Source organism: Cryptotermes secundus, unplaced genomic scaffold (assembly GCF_002891405.2).
Source record: "Cryptotermes secundus unplaced genomic scaffold, Csec_1.0 scaffold326, whole genome shotgun sequence".
Taxonomy (NCBI): Eukaryota; Metazoa; Arthropoda; class Insecta; order Blattodea; family Kalotermitidae; genus Cryptotermes; species Cryptotermes secundus.
In genome coordinates this window covers 228652-238952 of record NW_019727396.1, presented here as the reverse complement: position 1 = coordinate 238952, position 10301 = coordinate 228652, and the positions used below count along the sequence as shown (strand labels likewise).

The 10301-nt window shown below is 40.7% G+C and overlaps 1 protein-coding gene across 1 annotated transcript in view; it reads left to right on the top strand.

Moving 5' to 3' along the window:
• The first annotated feature begins 3346 nt into the window (after nucleotides 1-3346).
• LOC111864672 (phospholipase D3) overlaps nucleotides 3347-10301 on the top strand; it is an 86104-nt gene continuing 79149 nt past the window's right edge. Inside the window, exon 1 of the mRNA XM_023852079.2 lies at nucleotides 3347-3551. The gene's annotated coding sequence lies outside the window, so the exon portion shown is untranslated. The remainder of the gene's footprint in view (nucleotides 3552-10301) is intronic.

The following is a 10301-nucleotide window of genomic DNA, read 5'->3' as shown; positions in this document are numbered from 1 at the left end:
TGTAGGAAGCATAGTACAAGTTTATTATTATTTTACACACCTGTTGTTGGCCGTTTGTTTATCTACGTGTAGGCAGGTAGGACGGGAAGTGGGCGACGTGTGAGTGTATGGATGGATAGATATGTCTGCATGCATGTGTGTGTGAATATACAGGGTGTGACTGAGAGTTACGGGCAAATTTTGGGCACGACTTACACATATTAAAACTAGGAAAAATGTCCACATCAACATGTGTCCGGAAATATTTAATTTGTGAATTGTAGCCGAAGAAGTACATTCATAACAAGTGCTCAAAATGCCCTCCACGAAATTCAGTTCGCACCTAGACACATTTCATCAGGGATCGCCTCATCAGTTCAAAGATATCATCACAGTTTCGGATAGTCTGACAGGTACCCACAATGTGATAACGAAGTGTCTGTTTATTGTCAACAGGAACTGTATACACAAGGGCTTTTAAATGTCGCCACAGGTAAAAATCCAGACGATTCAAATCTGGTAAGTTGGAGGCGATGCAGTGGGTCCCCCTTTACCCATACAGGGGTCAGTTTACATGGTGTTATTAAGAACATCTCGCACATCACGGCTAAAATTAAAGACAATTGAATAGGCCACAACAGTATTCTTTCAACAATAACTCACAAATTAAATATTTCCGGCCACATGTTTATGTGGTCATTTTTTTTTTTTTCCTCTGTGGAAATCGTCCCCAATTTTTGTCCGCACCTTTCAGTTACACTCTGGATGTAGGAATGCATATCAACAGACTCAGTTGAAGCCTAAATTCTGTGTCACGTGCCGAGAAGCAGCTCAATATCCTCAAAAAGTTGTCACAATCATGACAAGAAATTCTCAGACATTGCGATGAAAACTGATCTTTGTGGCGTAATTCTTAAACCAAGAGTCATTAAAACAGTGATAAAATACGAGGTAATTAGGTCACAGCAATCACGATGTTTAATGACTGCCAATTAATGGTCACGATACGGGTGAGTAGATCATAGCAATTAGTTTTCATTAATGAAAAGCCAAGAGGTAAGGAACTGTACGAAGTGCCCTCACAGGCGACTGCAAGCTTTGCCTGTGATGCCCGGCGGGCCCTGTCCACCAGATGCAATCATGAATACTGTCTAATGCTGTCTGCAACATAAGATCTTATGGCCTATATTGTTTTCAATTTTCAACCAAAATGTGTGCTTGTGGATTACCTGGTTCTCGGACTGTAAAGTCTATCTATAGGATACAGCGTTTATATCGCCTTTCCAGTGTTTATGGCATAAAATTCATGGCCTGAGCATGACTGAGGAACAATAGCTATGATCTGGTCATTCAGATCAGGACACAGCTCGAATTATGACACCAAAATCGAAGCTTAAAGTCTCTACACGGAATGAGAAATAATCAAAAAAACTCCGTGACCTGTAGTCTGCAAGCGAACTATACCGACCGAGAGACCGCCGCTTGTCGGCGAAGTTAGTACTAACTTTATCGGATACAGGATGTCACGTGGTCAGCACAACGAATTCCCACGGCCGTTAATATCGGTTTTCTAGACCGCAGCCGCTATTTTTCCATTCAAGTAGCTCCTCAATTATCCTCACGAAGCTGAGTTGACACCGTTCCAGATCCATTACTTCTCAGAAAATCTGGTAGCGCTGGGAATCGAACCCGGGACCTCTGGATCTGTAAGCATGAACTCTGATCACTAGACCACATAGGCGGTCTAATAAGAAATAGTATCCTAACTAAATAAATCCGTGAAGCTGAGCCCCTGTTGAAAAACCTCCAGTTGTGCAGGCACCCACCACACAAATTAACTTTACTTATTTATAAATTTGGATACAAATCGGTCTGCAATAATTTCCGAAGGATCTACCGTATTCAAATTTCTATTTCTGTTGGTTATGTAAGTAGACGCTGTCAGCTAAAGTTCAATAAAACTGTGCCCAATCTTCTCGTGCAGATAAAACACCACTAATTAATAAGAGTCATTTAAGCGCCAAGAAAACGTAATTTATTGGGGAGTAATATTTCATTGTGTCTACTCAGTCTCATGAGGATATTGGAGGAGCTTTTCCAACGAAACAGCGGCTCCGGTCTAGAAAATCGAAATTAACGACCTTGCGGATTCGTTACGCTGACCACGCGACACCCTCTACCCGCTTAAGTTGGCACTAACTTCTCCGACAAGCGGCGGTCGGTATAGTTCGCTTGAGGAGTAAAAGCATGGAAGTTTTTTTGTTTGTTTTTGTTTGTAGTCTTATTCAAAATTATTGGAATCATCAAACAACGGTGAATGAGATGGGCAGAACTTACAGCACGCATGGGAAAGATGAGAAATACATAAAAGAATGTAGACGCAAATATCTAAAAGGAAAGAACTAGGTGTTGGTGAGAGTATAATATTAAAGTAATCTTAACGAGCTAATGTGGAAAAGTGTGAATTGGATTCCCTTCGACAGGGTAGGGATCGGTGGCAAGTTCTTGTGGAGGCGGTATTGACGGTTCGGTATTCTTCACAGTCACCGCCGTTTAAACCTCAAATCTTACAAAGGAAATTAGATGTTTGTTTCATTTGACACACTACCTACCTACCTACCTACCTACCACTTGGCGCTACAGCCCTGGGTGAGCCTTGGCCTCCTCTACAGCCAGTCTCCACAACCAGTGCCCTCTGCCACAGGAATGGATCCACGCATGATGACCCGAGGTTGGTTGTTAGGTTTCTGAACAAAATTCTTTTTACAGGATGAATGAATGAATGTTTAAGGGGTGGGCCTTCTTGGCCCTTGCACCTCGACCACAGTGATCTGTTGTGCCTTGGGTATGTCTCTTAGTCTGGATTCTACCCTTTGCCCTTTCCGGCATGGGTGATCCTATTGGTAGTGAAACTATCGTCTCCAGGTCACAGAGTCACGCAAGCCCCACCACCACGAGAAAATGGAGACACCTTCGGGGGGGATTTAACATACTTGGAATGGGAAATATGAAGAGAAGTGAGTCATTAAAAATATATTATTCCTAGAATCACATTATACGTATATCAGAACATTTGAGGTTTCTATCGTGACACACCGACTTCGTCTTATTGGGTATACTTTTCCCGGAACACAATGTTACTGTCATGTATTTTCTATTCCTTATCTAATCTCTATAACTACTTTCGTAACATCATAACAGGCCTAGATACGGAATTTCCTTCCTATGATATTGCATTCATGCACGAGTATAACAGAGCTGGAGGCCCTATGAAGCATCGATCGAAGAGTCGCTTCGCGCAGACTCCATGTCATTCAGAACGGTTTTCTCATATACCGAGAGCAGATGAATACAAACCGGTGGCGGCGACTCCTTAAGTAGGCCTACCTGAGAAATAACACGACCGCCTTCAGTTTCAAAATTCGGTTTCACCAGAGGAAGACAGAACGTCCACTTCATGCTTGGTTATTTAAGAAAGGCTTTAACTTGATAAAGTGGGATAAACTTCTACTGCTTAAGAACATCAGACATGAAAACTTCTTCAGGACGCTCACAAGAAATGTATCTCACAGGTAAGAATTTAAATTTAAGTTTCTTCATTATCAAATTTTTTGCATGTATCCAGACATTAGTTTGATACATTTATCTCATTTAAAAATTTGCATGAAATTTCCTGTCCACCTTTCATGACCATGTGATTTTATATCAGTGAGAAGTGGCGTTGGAGGAAAAAAAGAGCTTAATTTTATGATATCGGGCAAGGGTACAGAAGGGCGTTATTTTAGGTTTTCATTTATTTTTTAAACGAAATTAGAGGTTGAAACTGTGTAGTGTATAATGGTAAGATTAATGATGATTAATGGGCTGGAAATGATGTGGAAAGAAGCAATCGTGTCTTAGTTTGAGATGCTAGCCCGGCATTTGCCTGGCGCCACGGAGGAAAGAGACAAAAGAAATCCAATATTTTTTTTTTTTTCATTTGTTGGTGTGGGGTGAGACTGAGTCCACTTGGAACGTCGGCCAATTTTGGCCTACTGTACCAGCCCCGGATGATAGACGATGATGAGTGTGGAGCAGTCGGTAGAAAAAAAATTGGCAGGAGAAAACGAAAGTAATCGGTGACAACCTGCCCCAGTGTCACTTTCTCTACCACAAACCCCACAAAACTTGACCTAGAATCGAAACAAGGCCACTGCAGGGGATGCGGGCGACTAACCACCTGAGCTATAACACGGCCTTCCAGTCGCATTGCTCATTGTCTGAGCCGGGATCAGAATAGGGCATCCGCAGAGTGGAAGCGGCACAGCAGGTGTTTACTGTAGAGCCCAGTATTATACTGAACTGGGCTCGTAGGGACGGATCTTGTAGCTCGCTTGCGGAGATGGGGGATGAAAAATGCATAGGACCTCTTTTTTTGTCAGAGTTCCAGAAATGAAGAAACCACTTGAGAGACTTACACGCACATGGGACTATAATAAAGTAATTAATTAATTAAGTAATTAATAAAGTAATTAATTAATTAAACATTATGTCCTAAAGATATATAGGAGATGGGAGATATAGCTCCACCATTCTTGACCTCGGTACCAGATGGTGGACAGTGGTCAGATTCGCGCCCCGGCCGCTTTACCCAGAGAAATAGAACGGAAAGACAGTGCTAAAGGAAGTCTTAAATAATCAGATATCAGAGTTTGGAATGGACTCAACAGACCTGCTTGGACAGGTGTTGTAGCGGGCTTTTGTGAAAATAATTAAATCATTTGATTTCCATAAATGGTGGATAATTTTTTAACAATATGAGCCGACATTCGCTCCATACACAGGACTGCATAGGGTGAGTGAGTGATTGATTGAGTGAGAAAGTAGGATGTTCCGCTGAATGATCACAGTCCGTACCAACACAGTCGCCTGATGTCAACATGGATCTGCTTAATAATTTATCAAAACTGGCCATATGGGCTCAGTCGAAGGTAATGGTTTCTGTCACATGCAATTCTACGGCACGTTATAACGTTAATGGCATTTCATGCAAGATACGTAACTCTCAAGACACGCAACCACAAGGGAGTTGAGTCAACTGATTACAGTCTCATGGAATTCCTCAGAGATCAAACCCTGAAAACACTCACGCGAGCAACAGAATAACATCTAAAAATTGTTCGCCTTTAAGATTTTGCTTTATATTATTATTATTATTATTATTATTATTATTATTTTCTCATGGAGTGAGACAGTCCACTTGGTACTGCGGCCATTGTTCGGCCTATTGTACCAGTCCCAGGTGAGATGATTGTGGAGTAGTTAGTGGATGAGAATTGGCGGGGGAAACATAAATAACTGGAATGCAACCTGAACCAGAACCAATTCGTCCATCATAAATCCCACATGATCTGATCCGGGCTCGAACCCGGACCGCCGTAGTGGGAAGCCGGCGACTAACCGCCTGAACTATGGCACGGATCTTTGCTTTTTGTTACTTTTACGTACATAAAGCACATAAAGTGAACGTACAATTTTTAAGTTGTTTCTCTTTCCGTCCATCCATTTGCTTCATCTCCTGAACAACGCGATGGTGTTAGGTAATTTTGTAGCAGGCGTCGCTAGTGAGGTTGTGTCAAACACAAGTCCTGAATACCGGACTCAATTACGAGCCATGTAAGCCCCAAAATCTCAGCGACCTCCGAACACTGACAAAAACCACTCACGAGACTAACACAACAGACGGCTGACGTCATCTCGTCAGACTGGAAAGCTACAACGAACACATCCTTCTGCGACAGCCTGAACGGAACTCGAAAGCTGTACTGCTGCTTACTTTCTTCACTTCCGGTGCAATTGTTCCGAAGGAGATAGTGTTTATGCTTATTTATGCATACATTAATATGCACTGTATTATTATCCACACCAACATGTAAATCAACATCTGTGCCGCCCCATAGCTCAAGCGGTTAGTCGCTGGCTTCCCACCGCGGCGGCCCGGGTTCGATCCCGGGTCTGGTCAAGTGGGATTTGTGGTGGACAAAGTGCGCTAGGGCAGGTTTTCTCTAAGTACTTCGGTTTCCCCTGCCAATCTTCAGTCCACCAATTGCTCCACAATCACCCTCACCTATCATCTGGGGCTGGTACAATAGGCCAGAAGTGGCCGCAGTACTTAGTTCCACTCCACTAGCAATAAAAAAAATCAACATTTCCTAATAATGCAATTAGATCTATTGTTCTCAAAATGTGATATTTCTTTGAATTTGAAACATTGCGTTATCGTATGTTATATAAGTCTCCACATGAATTATTAAAATAAAAATCTTTAGTACTTATTAAGTTGGAGCCGGGGTAGCGTAGTCGGTAAAGCGACTGGCTGCGGGCTGGACGATAGAGGGGTCGGAGTTCGAGTCCCGGTAGGGTCAAGAATTTTCTCTTCTCCACGTTGTCCAGACCGGATCTCGGGTCCACCCAGCCTCATATCGAATACATACCGGAGGGGGTTGGGGGGGTAGTAAGGCGTAGGGGAGTGAAACTGGCCACTCACATCCAACTAGTACCAAAACCAAGAAAATGTGGATCTATATATCCACTCCCCCATACGCCTTCATACCGTAGTGCTTAATTATTTAAGTACAGGAACAACTTTTACTTGTGATTTATTCCCTTCCTACAATGTATTTTTAAACAGTATTTGAGCTTCATCTTTTTGACAGCTTAGGGACCTGCGACGTCTTATTCACCGGACCTAGAAGTGCCACAGAAAACAACACTGTTCTGAAATGAAACGTGTCTCATCTCTTCCGCGGGAATGCCTTCTCCATTTGAATGTTCAGGTCCGCAGTTCCCATGAATTCATTCAACGTAAAGCGATAGTCCATCAGTGACAGTTCAATATCCGTCAGGATGAAATATTAATTTCCCGTAAGGATCGGCGGAGGAATTTTCCAAGCTCTTAATTTCTTGCACTGAAGAATAAATCATCTTCCAAGATGTCAGCATTACACAATTCATTAATCGCTACACCATGGGGCTCTCTTAAAATCTTCTATATAAAGTAATATCGAATTTCCCTATTGTCTATGGAAACGCACACAAAGTATATCCAACGACTGATTCAATGTTTTTGAAAACATCATTAATATTTTATCTTGTTATAATACTTCCAATTTTTAATTTTTATATAATCTGAACTTTTGTATTTTTTACATAAGCATTTTTAAATTTGTACGATTAATAGTGTTATATCCATTTTATGATTGCAGTTAAATGGTAGATTTTTGTTGATATGTATTTGCCTGATGATGGCCGATAGTGGCCGAAACATGTAGCAAAGCCACAGCTGAACGCTGACTTTGATGTTTTACTATTTTCTGTGTTGTGACGGTTCATTAAAGAGTGGTATTTGAAACTTTTTTTTCCTTGGCACTACAGCCCCAGTGGGCCTAGGCCTACCTCCATGAACTCCGTTCACTTCGGTTTTTCTAGATCTTACACATACGGTAGGACTCCTTGGGCGAATGATCAGCTCGTCGCAAGGCCTCTACCTGTAGACAAACACAGAAAAACGCACACAAACATCCATGCCCTGAGTGGGATTCGAACCCACGATCCCGGCTTGCGAGCGAGCGAAGACAGTGCATGAATTTGAAATTTACTATGTAATGTTATAAGAATATAGCTAATTTTAAAGAAGAAAATACATGAACATGATGACCGGAAAGCTAAGCTGAAAGAAAAATGATGTCTCCAGTTCAAAGGTGGATCACCACAATTCCCATCGTAAACCTAGTTTCCGTTTGGAGTATTGTTTCAGGAATTTTGATTGGGTTTTCATTTGTCAGTTGGGAGAAACTATTTGCATGACATGCATCTAAACCATCACCCATGAATAACCAAACCAATTAAGAACTTAAGCTATCTTAAGTTTCAATACTCTGGGATCGTAATTATTGTAATATCTTAAAATTCTAGATCAATCAGCGATTAAATACAAATTTGCAACAGTGCCATCCTCTTTAAAGGCGCCCAGTAAAACTAATCCCTTGAAATATTGCCGACTGTTGACTTTGCCGGTTATTATGAATCGATCGAGAAGCCCGCTATAGCCGAGATAGGTGCATGGTGGCTTCCCACTGCAGAGTAACAAGTTAGATTGCTTACAAGAATGCATTTAAAAAGGAAAGTTAACTTGAAATAAAGCCTCCAGAGAAGAAAGCACAGTAATTCAATTCTTATTTATTTACATGCAACCTTAATAAAAAAATGTATGTAATACATTAACACTGGACAAGGGAACGTTTTAATAACCAACGAGTAAGCGTTAAAGTTGTCATGCGTTTAAGAGGAAGAGATTTTGTTCCAAATACATTTATGTACCCATAAACAACATTAGCAGCAGAAACACATCTAGCAGAAGGGAATTTTTTACTAGAAGAAGAGACATTGAGCATAGAAAAGTCTTTGCTATACCGAACTGAGTGGGATAGTCCAACAACAACAACAACAACGACAACAACAACAACAACAACAATAATTGTTAATATTTACGTGTGGAGTGAACAGCTACAAGGCCCGTCACAGAAACAGTACAGCGTACATAGCATTAATTACACTGCAGACAAACCAAAACATGAAAACAGCAGCCACGGGGCCAATTTAGGACATCGCAAAATTCGAAAATCTACTCTCCTTCCCACGTACACAAAGAAAACCGTAAGTACTATAGGAACAAGAAAAACAATAGCAATAAACAGGAAGGGAGTTCTGAGAAAACCAATAAAATTGATTAATATGAGTAATAGCAGCAATTCATTTAATTACTTGTTTCTCTTTTAAATGCTAACTCAGCAAGGAAAAGGCATACATATTCGTATATACATTAAAATAGTATTATTTCTACTTTAAGTTTAAAGCAGAATGTCATTAAGATTAAGAATAAACAGTAAGGCATTTTGAGAAAACCATTATGAGAAACTGAAAAATGTGATTGAGGGAAAATATTTTGATTTGAAACATATTAAGTTTCATATCCATCACGCTGGCAGTACAGGACAAAGTGATGGAAAAGGCCCTAGATATATTATTATTAATAATAATAATGTGACGGATTTGCTCAAAATATTGCTAGGCAACGGTTCGGTAAACACCCCGCGACCGACGTGCACGCAACAGTAAAAGGTTAGAAGGATGTCCATTTCTAGATCACGCATGAAATACGCGCACACAACAATAGGAAGAGTGTTTTCTATTGCTAGGCAGCAGCCAGCGCTCCAATGGACTAGCTAAGTAGTGATCACATGGTAACCCAACAGAGGCATCATGCAACAATACAGAAAGCTGTGTTTGTGTGCGTAGTCCGTGCCGAGAGGATATATGAGAACACGGGAATAGGAATTCAGTTCATGAATGCAGCAGGCCGAAGAGAGAATTATGTCTTCAGAAAGCTGCAGCGAGGTGCTATTGAGACGTAGTGTAAGCGCTGGAACATAAAATTCAATGAAGCTAAAATTCGAATCATCTACTTCTCTCGTAGACTTAGGCCCCCTGAGGCTCAATTTATATTGAATGGATATAATATCCCCCTTATCATATCTAGATGTAGTCTTCGATAAGAGGATTACATGGACACTTCACATAGAAATGATTGAAGCCAAGTCTTCAGAACATTTATGACAATCTACTTCCCTTTCAGAAGTGAGTGTTTACGCTCTAACATTAACCCTCCATAAGGTACTGATCAGATCAATAATAACTTATGCTTGCCCCGCCTGAGAATTAGCGACAGACATCTGCCTCTTAAACTTGCAGCGCCTGCAAAACAAGGTTATCCGCATCACCGGAGATTTTCCAAGCCTCACACGGTCCACAATTTGCATACGGCTTTCAACCTTCCGTATGTATACGATTATACAATATGTATAATTTTGTATAACAAAATTGTGCAGGCGACAAGCAGAAGTCATACCAAAACATAATAATGAACATGTTCGCGGTATAGGACAAGGTGAAGCCAGACATAAAAAATATAAGACGCTTAAATTTGGCGATGGTCAAGTTTACGACCGTAACCGAAGTGCCAATAAATCCAATCATCCTATCTAGAACTCATTTTTATAGTCAAGCGCACCCCCTACAAGTGACAACAACAATAATTCAATTCAATTCATGTTTATTTACGTGCAATAACTTAACAGCACCGTGGCCAATTACAAAGTTAGCACGAGTATATAAGGTACAGAAAATAATTAAAACAAAATACAAATATGACAAATAAATCTGTGAACATAAATCTAAAGAAGACTGAAATATATACATACATTTATGAAATATTACGAATGTTG